We start from the raw sequence: 22,500 nt of genomic DNA on the forward strand, positions 1-22,500 counted from the left end.
CTGAGTTAACAGGCTACGCTGGGGATGTGTCAGCAGCCAATGGCAGCGGAATGGGAATTATGGGCAAATGGCAGTTTGCCAGTTTGATTCCCTTGCCTTGATTGCAGAATTTTTGGTTGCTGACATACCCTCTCAAGAGATCCTTCTGGGGTTTGATTTTCTTTCCAAGTATGGGGCTGTAGTTGACTTTGGGAAAAGAGAGTGCCGGCTGATGGGAAAATGTTTACAGTTAGTCGTCCCTGCTGATGATGATAAACCCCAAATCATTAAGGTTCAGGCCGATACCGTGGTGCCCCCCCGCAGTGAAGCTATCATTTTGGGACAAGTTGCCAATCGAGTGGATTATTGTGCAGAGGGCATGTTGGAGCCCACTGCATCGTTATCCAAACACTGTGACATTATGGTGGCTCGTGTGGTTTGTAGGGTAGAACGAGGCACTTTGCCGGTCCGAGTGATCAATGTCACCGATGATGCTCTCACTTTGAAGGAAGGGATGAAAGTAGGCATTCTGCATACTGACATTGAAGTGGGGGAGGGTGCAGAGGAGGTAGGGCGGGGGAGTGAGGGAAGGGGACCCTGGACAGTTGATGCCCTTTTAGCACATTTTGCTATTGAACAGAAGGGATTAGACACCACTGAACTGCGAGCTGTACGGGATGTGTTGCATCAAAACTTATCGGTGTTTAGTACTGGCGATAATGATCTGGGCCGGACCCATCTTACTGCGCATCAAATTGACACCGGTGATGCTAAACCAGTCAAGCTACCTCCTCGCCGTGTTCCCATCCATTTACAACAAGAGGTGACAGATCACATAAAACAAATGCTGGAAAATGATATTATTCAGCCCTCTTGTAGTCCCTGGGCGGCTCCGGTGGTGCTTGTGAGGAAGCGTGATGGTAGTCTGCGTTTTTGTGTTGATTACCGCAAGCTTAATGATTTCACTTGCAAGGACGCTTACCCACTGCCGAGAATTGATGATGCGTTGGATAGTTTACATAAGGCCATTTGGTTTTCCACACTCGACTTGGCCAGTGGTTACTGGCAGGTCGAGGTGGATCCCAAAGACAAACATAAAACTGCTTTTATCACACGCCAGGGCTTATTTGAATTTAATGTTTTGAGTTTTGGTTTGTGTAACAGCCCAAGTACCTTTCAGAGGCTGATGGATCTGGTACTAGCCGATCTCCAATGGACCACCTGTTTGGTTTATTTGGATGATATTATTGTTTTCGGCCGTACCTTTCAAGAGCATTTGTCACGTTTGGAGGGGGTCTTATTAAAGCTGCGTCAAGCCAATCTTAAAGTGAAACCAGCTAAGTGTAATCTGTTTTCCACGCAGGTGCAGTACCTTGGCCATGTTATTTCTGCCAGTGGGGTGGAAGCGGACCCGGCCAAGGTACAGGCTGTGCGTGAGTGGCCAGTCCCGAAAAATCAGACTGAAGTGAGGAGTTTTGTTGGCCTGGCATCCTATTATAGGAGATTCGTCAAGGGCTTTGCCGACATTGCTCGTCCCCTCCATCAGTTGACAGAGAAAGGCAGGCGGTTCAAATGGACAGAGGCGTGTCAGAAGGCATTTGAGCAACTTAAATCTGGTCTAATCTCTGCCCCCATTCTAGCATATCCGGACCCCAATAAACCATTTATTCTGGATACGGATGCTAGTGATGTTGGTATTGGTGCCGTCTTGTCACAGGAGGAGGGAGGGGTAGAGCGTGTTATAGCCTATGCTAGTAGAGCCCTAACTAAGCAAGAGCGAAAGTATGCCACAACCAAGAAAGAGCTTTTGAGTATGGTTATGTTCACTAAATATTTCAAGCATTACTTGTTGGGGAGAGAGTTTATCTTGCGGACAGATCACAATTCGTTGCGCTGGCTGCACAATTTCCAGGGCTTGGAGGGACAGGTAGCTCGGTGGGTGGAACAGCTGGCTAGTTTTCAGTACAAGATTGTACATCAGCCTGGAAAACTACATGTAAATGCTGATGCACTTTCGAGATTGCCCGCATTCATGGCCAATACTGCCTCAGCTCTTTTGCCTGTAGACGGGAGCGGGAGAGAACAGCTCGAACGGGCCTCGGCTATACGTGCCGTGCAGGGAAATAGGGCAACATCTCCCTTAGATCAGTGGGAAGAGGTAGATGAGTTGGGTCAGGCCCAAAAAGAAGATGGGGAGTTACAGAAACTGATCCAGCTTAAGAAGGGGGGGGCTAACAAGCAATCAGAATTCCCAGAGGATTCCACTTTACAAAAGTATGCCCCCGTGTGGCCTCAGTTACGGCTGCAGGGTTCGAGGTTAGTGAGGATCCCCCCAACCAATTCTGATGCAGCCTCTCAGGTACAGGTAGTTCTTCCCAAATCCCTGGTCCCTAAAGTGTTAGCCCAGTTGCATAATTCTGCCACCGGCGGCCATTTGGGGGTGCAAAAGCTACAGGGGAAAGTGAAAGATCGGTTTTATTGGCCGGGATGGTTTGGAGATGTAAAACGATGGTGCCGGGAGTGCATAGATTGTGGCTCTCGTAAAACCTCTGGCCAGCCTTTATGTGCCCCTCTTCAGCCTACCGTTGCATCAAGGCCATATGAACGGGTGGCGTTGGATATCATGGGGCCCCTACCTGAGACTGCAGATAAGAATAAGTACATTTTGGTTGTGGGTGATTACTTTTCTAAGTGGACAGAGGCATTTTCCATCCCCAACCAGGAGGCTAAGACGGTAGCCAAAGTTTTGGTGGAGGAGTGGGTTTGCAGGTTTGGTGCCCCCCGAAGTATTCACTCGGACCAGGGTCGTAATTTTGAATCCAACTTGTTCAAAGAGTTATGTCAACTGTTAACCATTCATAAAACGAGAACATCGCCATATCACCCTCAATCTGATGGGTTAATTGAGAGATTTAATCGAACACTTTTGTCTATGTTGTCCCTTTTTGTTAAAGATAACCAGTCAAATTGGGATGTGCTGCTGCCCTATGTGATGATGGCCTACCGTAGCAGCGTTCATACGAGTACGGGGTTTAGCCCATACAAGGTGGTATTTGGGCGGGAGATCATTCTTCCTGTCGATATTATGCTTAACCTAAGTAATGGAGAGAGATTCTCGTCGGCCAGTGAATATGTGACTAGATTAAATGACACCCTTTCCACAGTTGTAGAGGCTGTTAGAGGACATCAACTGAAAGCCTCAGGGCGGCAAAAGGCTGCGTTTGATTTCCGGGCGAACTTTCAATACTACTCTGAGGGGGAGTTGGTGTGGGTTCGTTGTAAAGCTAGAAAAAGGGGTGTCTGTCCCAAGTTACAGCGACGTTTTAGGGGTCCTTATAAGGTGGCCGAGAGAGTTACAGATGTATTATATCGCATAGCACCACAGGAGGGGGGAACTGAGATGGTTGTGCATTTCAATCGACTCAAACCTTTTCTTGCTCCCATACCAGTAACATCAAACACCCAGGATGGTGGGGGATCAGGCCTACGCCGGCAGCCTCCCAGGGCACAACATCCAGGGGTTGGTGGTGGTGCTGGCTGGTTTCCTCGGCGACCACAGTACTCCTCTGCCGTCCCGGTGGGAATGGGAGCTGACCACCAGACCATACCACCAGAGGGAGGAGAGGATGGTGTTCATGCTGTGCCTGGTTTGGACGCTGGAGCAGAGATGGCAGCTCCTAAACCTGGGGAGGTCCGGTTGCCAACAACTTCTGGTGTTCACCGTTCGCAGTCGGTAGGACTGCCGGCGGTGAAGACAGTTTATAGCAGATTATCTGGGGGTCCGATCGGGAATAGAAGTCAGGACTGTGGCGGTACTGCCTCAGTCAGTTAGGGCTGGGGATCGTATAGGAGTGTTCTGCCGTTCCCAGGTTTGGTGTGGAGTCTCCCTATGCTCTGGGCGTCTCTAATTCTGCGCTGGACCAACGTTTGCCCCACCCTGGGCTCCCGCTACACAAGAGCCAGGTCGGACCAGCGATCAAGCCTAGACCCCTGGGGAGGGTCTTGTCAACTGGGAAAGTTGAGTATTAGTGACTGCATTTTAAATGAAATATAATAGGCCTGTTTGTTTGTTTGTTTGTTTGTTATCTTAATTAACTTTTAATAACAATCTGACTTGTAGCAAGTGGGAGGTGGTTGGGTGGCTGGGACATGGTGGGAGGACGGTTAGCTAGACCGCACAGCCTCAGCCCATGTTCAATTCCTGTGTGCTCTGAATCACGTGTGTTACCTCTTTGAAAGGTTTTGCCTGCCAGTGTGTGTACAGGGCAGGCCGTTTATGGTTGGTTGCAGTGTGTGTGCTCGTGTGCAGTGCCCGTTCGCAGTGCTCGTGTGTAGTGCTCATTTAGTTTGCTGTGCTTGTTTGCAGTGCTATTACACTGAATCCCCTAGTGTGTGTGGGTTTACATTGCATTGGGTGGGGGCGGGGTGGCGAGGCCATTGTTTTCCCAGTATCACAGCTGTTCATTCCATTCTCCATACTTGCTGTACAGGTTTAGTCTATGCCAAATTAAATAAAGCATTGTATATTTTTCCCCTTTACCTGGCTGTCTTGTATTATCTCATATCTCTGGTTCCGGACCATACCGGTAAAAAGGTGGTGGCAGCAAACGCTACTTGGCTACTTTGTGTTAGCCTTAATCCTCCTAGAAGGTTTATTACACTATTTTACAATTTCGGCTAAGAAATTGTAAAATGGTAACGTATGTGTCTACAGCGGTGGGCGTGGTTTGGGCGTGTTTTACGGAGATTTTCTGTTTCTAACCCCTCCCCCTACTCTAATCCTAACCCTAAAATCTCAGAACGTTACTATTTTACAATTTTCGAGCCGAAATTGTAAAATAGCAACGTTGGTCCAAAACGTTGGTATTATACAATTTTCTGTGAGACTGTGTTGGTCCCTCAGGTTGTGGCATCTTGAGACATATTGGGCAGACAGGTAAGCCCTGTCTCCTTCACCTATAGGACTAGTTTTAATTTGAAGAGCTCATTAGGTTCTTTGAAGTCAGGAATTACACAGTTGAACTTATTTAAGTAAATATTCCTTGTTTCTTCAAAGGTTTGACATTATAGGAGGATTGTCTCTCTCTCTCTCTTTCTGTCTCTCTCTCTCTCTCTAGTCGGCTCCTCTGTGTCTGTTCTGTTTGTATATTCTACAGTACGTCTCTGTGTCTGTTCTGTTTGTATATTCTACAGTACGTCTATGTACAGAGATCAGCACGGTGCAGATAGTCAGTGCAGGAATAATAATAATAATAATAATAATGACTGGATTTATATAACATCTTTCTAGATATCAAAGTGTTTCATATATCAGGAGAGGAGGAGTCAACTCATCCACCACTGATGTGTAGCACCCACCTGACTGATGCACCACATGACAGATGATTGACAGCCTCCTCTCTCTCTCTCTCTCTCTCTCTCTCTCTCTCTCTCTCTCTCTCTCTCTCTCTCTCTCTCTCTCTCTCTCTCTCTCTCTCTCCCTCCCTCTCTCTTTTTCTCATTCTCTCTGTCTGCCTCCTTTCTCTCTCTCTCTCTCTCTCTCTCTCTGTCTCTCCAGAGTCTGTGAGGCTGGGGAATGGTACTAGTCTGTGCTCAGGCAGACTGGAGGTGAAGTCTAACCAGTCATGGTCCTCAGTGTGTGAAGCTGACTTTGACCAGCAGGATGCAGAGGTGGTCTGTAGGGAGCTTGGCTGTGGGGCTCCTTCAGTCCTCCAGGGGGCGCTCTATGGAGAAGTGGAGGCTCCAATGTGGACCAAAGAGTTCCAGTGTGAAGGCAATGAGTCTGTTCTCCTGGACTGTGGAAGCTCAGTCTCAGCTAGAAACACCTGCTCACCTGGCAAAGCTGTTGGACTCACCTGCTCAGGTAGGAGATGAGCTGTGTGTGTGTGTGTGTGTGTGTGTGTGTGTGTGTGTGTGTGTGTGTGTGTGTGTGTGTGTGTGTGTGTGTGTGCGCGGGCGGGCGGGCGTGTGTACACTCCTGCAAATGTGAGTGTTGGTCATATAGCTTAAATGAACAAGATGTTTAGAGAGAGAGAGACACACACAGAGAGGGAGAGAGAGAGAGAGAGAGAGAGAGGCTACTATCAGTCACAAAGACTGTGACTGATAGTACATAGAGGTCATGTGGAGGCTGGGTTTACCCAGGCTAGAGAGAGAGAGAGGGAGAGAGAGAGAGACACACAGAGAGAGAGAGAGAGAGAGAGAGAGAGACACACACAAACAGAGAGAGAGACAGAGAGAGGGAGAGAGAGAGAGAGAGAGAGAGGCTACTATCAGTCACAAAGACTGTGACTGATCGTACATAGAGGTCATGTGGAGGCTGGGTTTACCCAGGCTAGAGAGAGAGAGAGGGAGAGAGAGAGAGACACAGAGAGAGAGAGAGAGAGAGAGAGAGAGAGAGAGAGAGAGACACACAAACAGAGAGAGAGACAGAGAGAGGGAGAGAGAGAGAGAGAGAGGCTACTATCAGTCACAAAGACTGTGACTGATAGTACATAGAGGTCACGTGGAGGCTGGGTTTACCCAGGCTATTCACCTTATGTTCAGACCTTACAGTGGGCCAAATTCTTCCGGGTCCTTTTAACACTTCCGGCGGTCACGCCGCAAAATAAGAGAGTTGTTTTTGGAGCGGACAATGAAGGGGGTAAAATAAAGAACGTAGCCTACTTTGAGCCGGTACACAGCAAGCAAGCAGAGTATCCACTGTTAGCCAGGTCAGATAACGTTATCGTCGACAATGACGAGCACTTTCTTGTAAAACATACCTGGACTCCAACAAAGAAAGCTTCAGATAGTTTTCTCTCCTCCGAGGCAGCGCGAGCCACTAACGTCAATAAGACCCGCAGACGTTAATGTAATTCCCTGGAATGCGAGACTTAACGAGCCAGTTACATGGCGTTGCATTCTTAGACATTGCCGTTTGCTTTTATTTGGTATGTTACATACAATTGGCTAAATTATTAGTTAATTCAGAGTTAGATGATATTGGAGCAGCGCAGCCATTTTTTATTTTATTTTTAGCTGGAAGTTTTGATACGGCCACGCAACCGGGTCAAATGGGCGTGGCTACATGAGAGAGAGAGAGAGAGAGAGAGAGAGAGAGAGAGAGAGAGAGAGAGAGAGAGAGAGAGAGAGAGAGAGAGAGAGAGAGAGAGAGAGTCTCGGTAAATGCAGGAGTCAGTTATACGCTGGTGTGTGTGTGAAGAGAGAGAAACAGTTGTCTGTTTTGGGTAGATTTTATTTTCAAATCAAGTAAGTGAACTGTTTTTAACTAATGACTCTCTTGTCTCTGTTCAGATGATGATGTCAGGTTGGTGGGAGGAGCCAGCAGCTGTGCTGGTGAATTGCAGATGAAACATGGAGTCTGGAGACCAGTGGGTGACTGGTCGATTGTCTGGAACCTGAAGTCAGCAGCTGTAGTGTGCAGACAGCTGGACTGTGGCTCTGCTGTTTACACAGAAACTAGAAAGGGTTCCTATAGATCTGTATGGAGGATAAGACTTAACTGTCTTCAGTCTGGATTTACACTGAGGGAGTGTTTACTAACACAGTCTGGCTCTTCCTCTCTCAGCCTGCAGATCACCTGCTCAGGTAAAACCATCAATGACATCAACTATGACAGTAATGTTTCCAGTCTCTTCTTCCTCTGTCACAGAGACACTCAGTACTTTACATTGAACTGAACTGTAAACCCAACACTTCCAACTCTACTATCTGTGTGGTGCACACGTTGTTCTCTTTGTGTGTGTGTGTGTGTGTGTGTGTGTGTGTGTGTGTGTGTGTGTGTGTGTGTGTGTGTGTGTGTGGACTATGGGTTGCTACATACTCAGCTCCCATAACTCTTCACCACACAGTGATGTGTAATTATTTTTGTTAACATGGTAAAATTGCTCTCTCTCTCTCTCTCTCTCTCTCTCTCTCTCTCTCTCTCTCTCTCTCTAGCAGGCTCCTCTGTGTCTGTTCTGTTTGTATATTCTACAGTACGTCTCTGTTTCTGTTCTGTTTGTATATTCTACAGTACGTCTCTGTGTCTGTTAGATAGTCAGTGCAGGAATAATAATAATAATAATAATAATGACTGGATTCATATAACATCTTTCTAGATATCAAAGTGTTTCATATATCAGGAGACGAGGAGTCAACTCATCCACCACTGATGTGTAGCACCCATCTGACTGATGCACCACATGACAGATGATTGACAGCCTCCTCTCTCTCTCTCCCTCTCTCTCTCATTCTCTCTCTCTCTCTCTCTCTCTCTCTCTCTCATTCTCTCTCTCTCTCTCTCTCTCTCTCTCTCATTCTCTCTCTCTCCAGACTCTGTGAGGCTGGTGAATAGTACTAGTCTGTGCTCAGGCAGACTGGAGGTGAAGTCTAACCAGCCGTGGTCCTCAGTGTGTGAAGCTGACTTTGACCAGCAGGATGCAGAGGTGGTCTGTAGGGAGCTTGGCTGTGGGGCTCCTTCAGTCCTCCAGGGGGCGCTCTATGGAGACAGGGAGACTCCAATGTGGGCCAAAGAGTTCCAGTGTGAAGGCAATGAGTCTGTTCTCCTGGACTGTGGAAGCTCAGGCTCAGCTAGAAACACCTGCTCACCTGGCAAAGCTGTTGGACTCACCTGCTCAGGTAGGAGAGGAGCTGCAGCTTGGATTTAGCTTCAGTGCTGTTCTATTCAAAGTAGTGCTGCAGTTGATCCGTACTGATCTGCCTCCACGGTTCGACACGCATGTTTGCAAAGTTTAATCGTCAGCGTCAAATACAGTTTTACTGGACGTCCGGGTATAGTGTAGTGGTAGATTCCCAACATGAGGTTCACAGGTTCGCGCCCCTGTGTTACCTCCGGCTTGGTCGGGCGTCCATACAGATTGGCTGGTGTCTGCGGGTGGGAAGCCGGATTGAGGGTATGTGTCCTGGTCGCTGCACTAGCGCCTCCTCTGGTCGGTCGGGGCACCTGTTCGGGGCAGAAGGGAACTGGTTGGAATAGTGTGATCCTCCAATGTGCTGTGTCCTTCCAGTGAAGCTCCCCACTATCAGGTGAAAAGAAGCGGCTGGCAACTGAGCATGTCTCAGAGGAGGCATGGTGCAGCCAATCACACATCCTTTACATAGAGCAGGTTACATTAAACTGAGACCACTGATGCTTTTAAAGCAACTGACAGTAGCAGGCTGCTAGCAGGGCACTGCCAAGGTGACCTTAGTGATCTCAGGGCATCACAGCCAGAGGGAGGAGCAACACAGGCCATGGCCTCCATGTAACTCCCACCCTAGTGTGTGTGTGTGTGTGTGTGTGTGTGTGTGTGTGTGTGTGTGTGTGTGTGTGTGTGTGTGTGTGTGTGTGTGTGTGTGTGTGTGTGTGTGTGTGTGTGTGTGTGTGTGTGTGTGTGTGTGTGTGTGCGTGTGCGTGCACCTGCAAATGTGAGTGTTGTTAAGCGGTCAGTTATGCAGTTGGGGTGTTGCATAAATTAAAGTCCCTGGAAACCAGAAATATTTTATTATTATTTAGCATTTTGAGTTCATCACATCACAGGACATGTTAATAAGCCACCAGCCAAATTTGAACGATGATGAACGTCGCAAAGTATATAAATTTAGGTTTGACAGTCATCGCAAAAGTAATGAGAATCAATTAGATTTTAGAGTGTATTTTATCCCGCGGACTGTGTGGGCGTGTCCCGTCTGCAGCAGGTCTCCTCTCTCTCTCTCTCGGTCTGAAGGAGAGAGAGAGAGAGTGTGTGTGTGTGTTCGCGCGTTGCTCGACGCATAGCACAGACAGAGAGGGTTTAAGCTTCTGGCATACTCTTCGCGCACGTGCTGGAGGCGGGGCTCCACGGAGGGCGCGCGCACTCTGCGCGGGCCAAAACAGAACATAGTGAGTGCTCCAGAAATGGCGGCGATCAGTGCCAGGCAGTCTGAATGAAATTGAATGTAACGTTCTCAATTCTATATATTAAATTCTAAAAAACGACCCTCAACATTTGGGAAGGCTAAGCCACACAACTAGTTCGTTATAATCGAACATCATGCTTTGAAGGCGACTTTACGACGGTGAGGACTCAATCACAGCAGATATCCACTGATAGCCTACCACGGAGATCTCACAGGCACAGGCAGCAAAACCCGATGCGCTGATAGAAAAATCTCCATGGACGCGCCGCGCTGCGCTCAGGCCTCGCCCCCCGACACGCCCCGTGCGATGACGTCATAATCGCAGCACGCCCTATGCGCTTGGCTGGGCGCAAAGAGTATGCCAGAAGCTTTACAGAGAGGAAGAGATCTCTGCGCTGCGAGTGCACAGCGCTACTGTGTGTGTCAGTGTGTGTGTGTGCGCGCGTGCGTGCGTGCATGCGTGTGTGTGATTCGATTAAATCTTATGACGTGATAAGATCATGCATTTTAGCACCGCGCGCACCGCTCTCCAGACCTTGTAGAAAAGTGGCGATTTTAAGGCTTTGGGTTGAAAGTAATGTATCATAATTTCTGAGCCACACAATTACTAACATAAGACCCTAAATAACATAGTTAGAACGTTTTTGTGGATTTTGGTCTCCAGGGACTTTAAGGCTTCGTTCACACAGACAACCTACGCCTTGCCTTGCCTCAACCCATGCCTACGCCGAGCTGGGCGTGAACCTGTTACACGCTTTTGCGATCACACCGCACGCCTTTTGCACGCCGAACCTGGAGCCGAGTCACAAGCGCCTCTCCTCTCTCCCGACTGTATTTTTTCACGTGTTGTCCAGAATTGTCATGGGTAGTGTTAGCATAGTAGACTTATACCTTTTGTCTACTTGCGCAGCGGGTTCATAAAGTTCATATATATCGCACATAGACGGTTGTCTTTCTTTAGCCAGATCGGCGTGGTTTATTTTGGCGGAACAAATCACTGCTGCTGCTCTCTCTCCAGAGTCAGTCAGCCAAGAGAGAGGGGGGGCGAGAGTCGCCTCCTCATATAACCTGCATGACATCACAGTCATGCGACAGTGGTATGGGCAGTGCCCAGCATAACAGCGTCACCTCCTGGATAAAGTGAGTAGTCGCAGCTACTCACATTAACAAATGGTACATACAGTAACACACAAGTCATACAATATACATATCTCTATATGTCATATGTTAACACTCCCACTTATGAATTTATGTGCTTACTGTATATCTGTTCATATTTAAACTACAAACGAAAAAAATGGTACAGTCAAATGTGGACTTCTTCAACACATTTTACACACCAAACATGACCCCTGCAAACTTTCTCAGTTTCAGCTTGGAAACAGGCTTGGTCATCACATCTGCAACCATTTCATCCGTGGGACAATAAACTAATGACATCTTTCCTTCCCTTATGGTAGACCTAATGAAGTGGTATTTAATATCCACGTGCTTACACCTTTGCCTACACACGGGGTTTCTTACTAGTGCAATTGTCCCCTGGTTGTCCTCGTTAACAACTGTTTTCTTATATTCATAGGCATCCATACCTCCTAGCAGTTGCTCCAAATAAATACACTCCTGTATAGTTAGAGCTAGAGCCATATATTCGGCTTCGCATGTCGACAGTGCTACCGTAGGTTGTTTCTTGCTTCTCCAAGAGACTAGTGAGCTCTCTTTAGCCATGCTCACACAATACCCTGTCGTACTGCGTCTATCACTTGTATCTGCAGCCCAGTCGGCGTCACTGTACGCCTGCAGGCCTAGTTTCTCGCTGCTCTTTCTAAAGCAGAGATGTTTGTCTGAAGTACCCCTGAGATAACGTAAAACATGTTTTACTGTACCCCAATGCTCATCTGTAGGTCCAGCAAAATGCTGCGATAACTTGCTTACTACAAAACATAGGTCTGGACGTGTACAGGTTGTCAAATAAAGAAGGCTGCCTACAGCCTCTCTGTACTTCCTCACATCCACCATTTTAGGTGCATCTTCGGTGTAGTCTAACTTTTGGTCACAGGGTGTTTCTCTGACCCTACACTCCTGCATATCAAAACGTTCCAGTATCTTTAAAACATACTTCTTTTGTGACACTTCCACACAGCCATCCGACTGGCTGAAATCCATGCCCAGAAAGTGATTCACCCTCCCCAAATCCTTCATCTTAAATTTGGTAGAAAGCATGTTTTTCACTTTCTCTAGGCTCTTGGTGTTGTTGGCTGCGATGATGAGATCATCGACCCAGATAGCAATTATTACTTTCTCCCCTTTTGACTCTCTTGCGTAGACGCAGTGATCAGCCGGGTTCTGTGTGAAATTGTCATCTGTTAGACATTTGTGCAGCATTTCATTCCAATTTCGGCCTGACTGTTTCAAGCCGTAAATTGACTTATCTAGCTTACACACAAGCTTTTCTCCCTCCTTTACATAACCCTCAGGTTGTTCCATGTAAATGTCTCGATCGATGGGAGCATGCAGGTAGGCTGTCTTCACATCCATCTGGTGTAAAATTAAATCATCTTGGGCTGCTTTCTGCATTAATACCCGTATACTTGTCAGGTTGGCTGTTGGTGAGAACGTCTCCCCATAATCTATCCCCGCCCTCTGACTGTATCCCTTCGCTACAAATCTAGCCTTGTATTTGTCGTGTCCGTCGATGTCGCCCTTAATTGAGTACACCCATCTTCCTCCCACTGTCTTCCTGCCCTCTGGCAATTTTGTCAGGGTGAATGTCTGGTTGTCCTCTAGGGACTTCATCTCCTCATCCATCGCTTTTCCCCACTTTTCTGATTCGGTTGATGTCATGGCCTCTTTAAAGGTCAGAGGTACACCGCAAACCGCTCTGTAGCAATAATCTACGCTGGTGAGTGTACTATCATCCTCCTCACTATCTTCCTGAGCAAAATCTCTCAGGTACCCCGGGGCTTTACGCTCCCTGCTGGGATATCTCCTGCTGTCTGAGGCGTGTGGCGTCACCCTAGGGTGCTCCTCACAATCATCCTCTGGTGCTGACTGTAGACCGTCAGTCTGTACATCTGTGCTCAGCACACTAGGCTGTGGGGTCTCTCCCCTCTCCTCACTGTCTCCCTCCGGGTCCAGCTCTAGCTCCTGTGTCTGAGTCTCGCTTTCACATGTTGTCACGGTGACAAACTTGACCAGTCTGTGCTTTTGCACCTTCTCTTTGTCGGGGTAATAGACTAGATATGCGGGGCTGCCCTTGTCATGTCCTACAAAACGCCCTCTCTCACACCTAGAATCTAATTTACCCATGTCCTGCTGGTACGCATAGCACACTGTCCCAAATTTCTGCATCCTAGCTAAATCACACCTTTTTCCTGTTAGTGCTGAATATGGCGTAGTGCCCGTGTGCTTGTTAAAACAGCGGTTTCTGGTATGTGCTGCTTCCTGGATGGCATAGTGCCAAAGGCTCTTAGGTAGCTCACTGTCGATAAGCATACATCTGGCCATCTCGAATAGAGTGCGCCCTTCTCTTTCGGCTGTCCCGTTCTGGTGAGGGGAATAGGGACATGACGTCTCATGTTTAATCTTGTTCTTTCTCAGCAGTGTTTGAAACTCCTTATTGGTGAACTCGGTCCCGTTGTCTGATCTAATGCATTTCACAGTTCCATAAGGGGCTACATCTGCGAGATACTTCTCAGTTGCTTGAACTGCATCGCTCTTTGCTTTCAGGAAATAAACAAACACCGCCCCTGTACACACATCTGTAAAGGACTGCATATACTTGAAGCCATCTATGGACTCATTGTTTACTGGACCAGCAAGATCAGTGTTCACCAGCTCAAGTGGTGTCTTTACTTTATCGGTCGGATCTCTGCTCCTCGTTTGTGTAAATTTTCCCTCTATACATACTACACATTCTTTATCCGGCTTACACTTTTTACCCTTGATATGCATGCCTACGGTCACATCCTGCAACTTTAAAATATCCTCATAATTGCAGTGACCCATGATCTCATGCCATGTTTGGATATCATGGCTGACATGACACACATCATCATCATCACATTCGGTTTGCAAATAGTACAACTTTTTATATACATAAATGTCAAACCTAGTACCACTCGGTAACACCATAACATCTTTACCGTCATCGAAGATCACCTTGGCGCCGTTAGTGGTAGCAGACTTCACAGAGAAGAGTTCTTGGGGGTACGATGGAATGTAAAGTGCGTTCTTTAGGGTCACATTACACCGTCGCCCCTCACTGTCTATCAGACATACCTGTGCGTCTCCCTTGCCTTGCGCCACCCCGAAGGTACGCTTCCCGTCGGCCAATTCCATGCTGTGTCTCTCCGGCTTGAAGGTGCTATCAAAGTTCTTGAATCGTCTCTTGTCGTTGATTATGTGAGACGACGCCCCCGTGTCGACGATCAATCCTTTTCTCGGGGTCTGTCGGTGTTGTCTCGGTAGGTTGATATCTTCTGCTTGGACTTTGAGGGTGTAGTCCTCTCCCGCAGCTGCTCGGACGCCAGCTCGTCCACGACTCGCCTCGCTGCTATCTTGTGCGTGCGCGCACCGAGCGCCATCAGCGCGGTCTTTCTTCGTGCACGCCTTGTCTGAGTGCCCCTTGCTTTTACAGGAACTACACCAAACTTTCTTTGTGCAGTCATCCTTTCGGTGGCCCTTCTCTCCGCATCGCCAACACACCAGCCCGTTGCGATCTCCTTCCCCGTCGCAGGTGAATCGTTTGGCTGGTTTTCTCTTTGGCGTCGCTTGGACCTTCAGCACCTTTTCGCCCGTCTCGTCTGAGGCTGGGGCTGAATCTTCTGAGGCCTCGAAGTTCCTCAACTTCGCCTTGAACTGTCCCAATGTCAGCTCCGCGTCACCGTGTGTCACCATCAATGTGAACGGCTTGTATTTCTCCGGTAACCCCCGCATGACCATTGCCATCATTAGCCCCTCACTCGGTGCTTCGCCCGCGCTCCTGAGCGCTGTAATGATCTGCTCAGCACGGATAATGTACTCCGTTACAGTCTCGTTATCAGCTTTCTTCAGCGCGGTCATTGTTATGTACAGGGTGACAATTCGGGGTCTACCTTTTCCGATGTAGTGATCCCGTAATACTCTGAGACTTTCTCGGCCCTTGTCTTTTGTGTCTCTGAATATCAGTCCCAAGCTCGTATTGTCGAGTAGCGGTGCTAACTCACAATAGGCATCTCCATTCAGCTTGTCAAAGCCTTCCGTTCCGCGCTCATTTCTCCAGAGGGTGCTTTAAGGATTGTCTCTTTCAGTCCTATTCCGTGCATGCAACATAGCATCCTCTCTTCCCAGAGTTCATACTCCTCTGCGTTCCCGTCGAACGTGGGCCACTTGCTCTTGTGCCTCGCCATGGCTTCTTTTTGTTTGTAGCTTTCGGTAGCTTAGCTTAGCTCTTGTTGTTAGCTTCTCTCGGTTCTCCCGATGCTAAACTAGCTCAACACTTGGCTAACTAGCTACTCCTATGCTACTGCGCGTGCGTCGAACTTTTGAATGTTTCGGCGTAGCCTGGGCCCATAACCTGTTAGCATAGTAGACTTATACCTTTTGTCTACTTGCGCAGCGGGTTCATAAAGTTCATATATATCGCACATAGACGGTTGTCTTTCTTTAGCCAGATCGGCGTGGTTTATTTTGGCGGAACAAATCACTGCTGTTGCTCTCTCTCCAGAGTCAGTCAGCCAAGAGAGAGGGGGGGCGAGAGTCGCCTCCTCATATAACCTGCATGACATCACAGTCATGCGACAGTGGTATGGGCAGTGCCCAGCATAACAGCGTCACCTCCTGGATAAAGTGAGTGGTCGCAGCTACTCACATTAACAAATGGTACATACAGTAACACACAAGTCATACAATATACATATCTCTATATGTCATATGTTAACAGGTAGCCTCTAGGTAAAATAAATCAGATATATTTAATCTTCTATTGATGCTGGATATGTATAACCAGGTCTGTCTATAGTCGGACATTTTAGAGAGGTGATCTTGCAAGAATATGTGCTGGCACAACAACAACATTGTCCATCTTGCTTCTTCGGTCGCTATTCTCTCTCATGAAGATTTGTTTGCCGACGGGGAGAAAGCCCCACGTGATAGCCACCCATCAATCTCTCTCTCTCTCTGCTCGAAACTGTTGCAGTAACTCCATTTTATTCAGAAATTCAGTTGACTTTGCCATTTCCGACGGATATTGTGCGTTTTTCTTTCATGGCTTGACAGAAGAAGTCTGCCTGCACGCGCCTTGTCGGCTTCAAAATAGAACTCACGCCTATTCGATAAAATCGGCGAGGCACAGGCAAGGCGTGGGTACTGTAGAGAGAATTTAGATGTTGTTATACCCCTCCTAGCCATAGGGGGGCGCTAAGTGCATAAAGCTACTCTTTGTTGTGAGACTTCAGAAGAAGTCCATAAAAGGAAGTGGTTAACAGGAAGAAGGGGTCATTCCCCAGGAGCAGGGAGAGAGAGGGGGGTGAACCACAGTGCTGTGAGACTTTGTTTTGTAAATAAACCTTTTGTAATACTTTTACCTTCTAGTTGCATTGGTTTTGTAAACTTAGAGTTAAATTCCTCACGACAGTTTGGTGTCCGAAACCCGGTTCGAGGAGGGATACTGGGAGATTTTAGTAGCTTGCTGGATGTCTATTTCTTGTGGAAGTGCACAACGCAGGATGGACAACTCAGCAAAGGAGCAAAAGTCAACAGGAGGCGAGTATTGTTTTGATTATGTTTACAGAAGCAAAGTCTATGAAAACTAGTTTGTAAATATATAAAGTAGTCCTTAAGATGAGAGAGTTTGTAAAGGACTGCAGACAGGAACAAAGGGCCGGTTTGCACAGAGGGGGGAGGAGAAAAGGGGGAAGGCCTCTCCTGTCTGAGTGAACAGGCCTGCTGGATTCTTAAACATTTGGGGAAAACAAGCTAATTTAAAGTCTACGTTGGGTTCAAAAGTCAAATCTCTCAGCTTAATGTGTTTGGTTAAGTTTTGTATTTTGTTAAATGTTGCTGTGTTTTATAGGAAGGTGGCTTGAAAAGTTAGGCAGAGAGAGCGGGGGTGGTATGTTAGCAGGGCTGTGGGACAAAAGGCAGCGAGAACAAAGGCCTCTAACTGCAGCCTGAGTAGTTTCTCCTGGGGGGGGGAAGGTAAACGGAAATGGAGGTTACAATATTTCTGCCACAAGGGGGAAGTTCTGTAAAGTTAATGTCTAAAGTTTAATTAAATGTAATTTGATTTTCTTGGGGTCTACTGTAGCTAATGTTAATTTGGGGTTATTTCACACCATGCATATAGGCTACTGTAGCTAAGTATGGCTGGACCATGCTGGCTCTAAACTGAAAAACATGCTTTTCCAATGTATATAAAGCGGTTTATCTGTGTGTAATTGTAGTAATACCGGTAATGTATGTTGGGGTTGTTTAAATGTAGGCAATAATCATCAGTGTTGTGTATGAACAAGATAAAGAAAGAGAGCGTAGATTAAACGCTAACTAGTGTTATTAGAGTTAAAAGCTATGTTTAGCAAGTAGAGAAAACAGTGTTCATGCCACTTGATTGTTGATGTATCCAGAATCTGCAAATGTATTGTATAGGCCTACTAAACTTTAAGAAGCATTTGGGATGAAAAAAAAATAAACATTTGGGATGTGATAACTTTGGGGGTTAGATTATTTTGATAAGAACTTTGGGAGTTAGATGTTCAATACATCGATAATCTGTATTGAAGGCCGGAAAATTTAAAAAAGAAGTCGTGATTTACCGACCGCCGGTGGAAGAGCGCGCTATATAAATAACAGAGGTGGGATGAAATGGCCCCAGCCTCTAGTGGACAGGCCATAGGGAATATGGGCCAAGAAGGACCGGAGAGTCCTAAAAATGGAAACTGCACGCTGATAAGATATTCATATTCGATCCAAATTGAATCAGATGGAGGCAGACAGACTGAACGTACATAATTCAAACAAAAGTTCTGAATCATTTTTGAGAAATGGTCAGTCTTGGGTATATGAAAGTCTGAGAGCCTATGTGCACATTAAGAAAAGTTAGCTTCAGAAGATAGCAGTGGCTATGCTAACAAAGAGCCTCCCAGGGATGGGAGAGAGAATCAGGTAAGGCCAAAGGGGAGGATTTATGGAGAGAAGGCTTGGAGGGCACAGGATTGTCTAAAATATGTATCATATCCATGGTTTGAGACCTTATATGGAGGTTCCAATTTATGTCCATTTTAGACAATAGTAGATAACCAGAGAGACGCAGAACGAGAACAAAGCCTGTGAATATGATTTTAAGAATCTATCACGGCCTGGTGTAGTATGGTTTATGTGCAGAAAGAAGCTTGAATCTCCTAAATCTTTCAGGGACTGGCTCTGAGCAAGGGAAATTTGCACATGGGTGCAAATGTAAACCCCATTGGAGGGGTAAGCCTCATTGGAGAGGCAAATTTAAACCTCATTGGTGAGGCATAAATAGTTTGGGGGGCTATATAGATGAGGCAAAACAGAAAAATAAGTTGCAGATTTTGGATGCATTAGATTGTCGCGGGGTGTTTGTGTATAAGATGAAATGTGTTAATTGTATGTATGAATGTGTAACATGTTAGGTGTGACAGCAGCGGTAACATAAATGCATTTACGAAGTAAAGCATTAAAGTGTGCAGGGTGAGAACTTATATAATTAGGTAATACATTTGATCAATGTAAGGAATAGATAAAAAAAAGTGGGAAATCTATGCTGTGTTTAACATAATTTGTGTGTGTTTCAGGGAAAGGAACCATGGGAGGAAGAGGGAATGCAGCAGTCGTTGCAGGAAAAATGTACATTATGAAAGCGTATTAATGTTGGTTTTAACATTTCAGAAACAGGCCGAGATGAGATGGAGGTGCTGGAATTAAAAAAAACCACAGTATGAAGAACTGATAAGTTTCAAGCAAATGTAGACATTTACACAATGTTGTCTTGTCATTTAAATCTCTGAGACTTAACAGGAAAATGGGAGGAGAACTTGGAATAATCTAAATGCTAATTTTCTTACAGGGGACTGTAGGCTGAGAGGTGATGTCATGTAAAACTCTGAGGTGAAGCATAACATTGCTTTTATTTGCAGGAAGAAAAACCAGTATTCCATTCCGGAATTGTAACTAATTTGATCTTTTACTATTACAAACATTTGGTCGGTAATCATTTAAAAGGAACTCATAAGACAACAGAATTTTGGTACTAATATTTTCCGTTCACAGAAAAGGAGTTGAAAAGGAATTGGAAGTCATGCTGATCAAAGGCTTTTAGTGCAGCAAAAGTGATTGAAATGCTAATTTGGAGACAGCTAGAGAGCCGTCTGTCTGTCATTGTAAACAGGGGTAAGATAACCTTTCTTTCAGGTAACTGAGGAACAAACTAAGTTAAAGCACTTGGAGGACGTGAACTTCACATGGGGTAAAATCCAACTAAAGTGTATTGGTTAATTGATATTCAGTCTAATATAATATTTCGTCATAAGGAAGGGGAAGTAGTTGTGGAAGTTTGTGGGAAATAATGCTTTTTCATACGCAATGAATGACTAAATTGATGGAAAGTTCCTGACATACATGTGTATAATGTTCTGGTTGCAGATGGAGAAAATAATTTTGCTTTTAAAGCGGTAAAGTGTCATCAATACTATAAATTGATTAAGGGGAAGATAATTCAATGATGTCGTATCATTTAATGTGATCTGGCAAATCAACATCCTGAGTAAAAGTCACTCTTATTTAGAAAAATGTACCTTAGAGTAACTGATAGAGTAATCTTAACAGAAAGATGTTCCATTATTTGTGATTGCAATGACTAACTATAATTGTCTGCTTAAATCTGTTACAGAGAGTTAAAAGGAGCAGAGGTGACTTTGTTGCCTAAATTTATATGCAAATGAACTGAATGGCTCATTCACTGCCTGAGAAACTAAGATAAATCTTTTTCTGAACAAACATTTAGAAAACATTAGAAAGTAATTGAGTTGCAGACATTTACTACTTTCCCAATCTATCATTATTACTGTTATAGTCTGATAAGTAGTCTCAAAAGTAAGACATTTACAAGCCATGTGTTTTGCAGACAGTCATGATGCAGTGGAATTTGCACTTAATAGAAGTGTGATTATAGTGATAAGGTGCAAACAGACACTAGTTGACTGGGAGACAACAGCTGGAGCGGCTGAGCCAGGGGGCCTGACAAAACAAAAGAATAATCAAGGAGTTGTTTATACAGAGAAGTTACCTTCTCAAAGTCATAAATAGTTTAACTGCATCTAACAGGAACAGCCACAACTGCAATCTTCTGTACCATAGATTGAAAGTATCGAAGGTTAAAGCGAAGATAACAAAGAAATATTACAAGTCATGTCGGATGAATGTCATAATGGGCATGAGATGAATGCAACGATTGGAAGCGGAAGTGAGATGGGTTCTTATTAAATAATATCTGTGTATAGAATTTCTATTTGCAGAATGAAGAGAGTGAAACTTTAGATATAGATCTGTAGAAGTTTCAGAAGGGGGGATTGAAGGTATGATTTATTTCATTGTGATTTGTTGCAAGAAAATATTGTTGCAGATTGGAGAGACTTGAAGAGACTGGTGATACAGGGAAGTGAATGGTAAGAGGGAGGTATTCTGACTTAAGACTGCTGACTGGACTTGTTGGTTGACTTGACTTGAAATGAGCTCATGTAAATATGTACAATAATTATGAAAATGTTTGTTGGGTGAGGCAAACTTTAAATTCAAGTGTGTTTGGGGGCATGTGGTGATGACAAACTAATCACTAACTAATTAACATACTAATCATGTAATTACTGGGCCTATTGAATTGTGCATGAGAAAATAGTTGTGTTGTGGGAAACCTTTATATTTGAAACAGATTGACATGGAAGAGACGGAGATGTTCGGGATCAGGTTTCAGCGGCTGAGTGACTAAATGGATGGGGGATTTTGGCAATATGTGAACATTTGGTTAAAATAGCGATAGATGGAATATATCTGAAATGTAGAAATTGATATGGATGTAATTAGCATTGTATTTGGTTAATGCATGAATCCAAATTCAATTGTAATACGGAAATTAAATTGAGATATTGCCAACTCTCCCATACCAAAGTCCATATGAATCAGGCAAGTTGATTTAATAAGTTGAGGACAAAGTGACACAATTGTATAATGTTTCTTGTTGCATAAATATTCATTTATTTGGAAATTAAGTTTGAATGTTAGTGTTTTATTTGAATGAGAAAATGTGTTATCTAAAATGGCGTATCAGTGTACAGGGTGATTTTATAGCCCATATGATGTTGGAGCAAGGCATTTTCAGAATGGGATTTAATTTAAAAGACAAATGATGTGGAACTTAAGGAGAGATCATAGAAGTCAATCAGATTGTAAATGAACATTGATATTTGGTTTGTTTGCATTGCAGAAATGCAGACTAAGATAGCGGAATGACATCTATACAGTGCTATTGAAGAAATGGAGGAAGAAGACCTATGGAGGAGAATGGAAAATAAGCAGGTGTATCGCTATTTACTACTAAAAGTACATTTAGCCTTTTCAACCAAAAGATCCTTAGGCGGGAGAGATAAAAGGCAAAAGTATGATATAAATGATCAGTGTGGGAGCAGCTTTGAATGGGGCACTAGTAGGATGTAATGTGGACAAGATAGACTTCAAATTGAAAGTTGTGTCGGGGCCCACGGCTATAACGCGACATCCATATATTGGACATTAGACCCTTGGGGTTACTTTTGATATCACTCAGAATAGTGGACTGTGGGCTACAATGGCTGAGAGCTTGACGGTTGTTTAGCCTAACTCATACTAAATAACTATAGTGGTTCTGCATTCCCTGGGAGGTTCTGATGGTACAATGATTCATCATACAAGTTAAGTTATCCAAATTAAATAGTCAATACAATTTAGAGTTCATCCCAAATTAATTTGAATATAACCAGAGTTCTTGAAATCCCTGAATATATCCTTTGTGTTAATAGCTAAAATAAATAATTGTCTATCTGGAAGTATGTGGCATTGATGATTTTCACATGTAAGGGGTTATATAGAGTGAAAAATATTAAAACATATTGCTATAGAATAGAATACCACACTCAGATTATATGTCATTCACAGAGAGGAGACGGTGAACGAAGAGGGAAGACCGGAGCAGAGGGGATGACAACGACTTGGAACATGGATTCAAGACTCCAGGAATGTCAAAATATGATTAGGAATATGAATGAATGAGTATCGACAGGATGTGAGGGTTTAAGATGGATGAGTGTGTGAACGAATGTGAGTGTGCAAGATGGAGGCGAGATACTGGAAGCCATCAAGAGGACACTTCACTAGCATCTGACCTGGGGAGGAGCCAATGGGAAAGCCATGATGACATCATTTGAATAGTGTCTGAATTTTAATATCTGTTATAAATAAATGATAGAGCAAACTTGTATGGATGGAGCCCATGGAGACGACAAGATGACATCAATCACGTCAAATATTTGAACTGCTAATGAAATTATGTTGTATTGTATGTACTTTGTATATAATGTTGAAAAGTGAAGTGTATGATTGTAGTGCAATGTT

The sequence above is a fragment of the Poromitra crassiceps genome, assembly GCF_964638095.1.
Source record: "Poromitra crassiceps genome assembly, chromosome: 9".
Classification (NCBI taxonomy): domain Eukaryota; kingdom Metazoa; phylum Chordata; class Actinopteri; order Beryciformes; family Melamphaidae; genus Poromitra; species Poromitra crassiceps.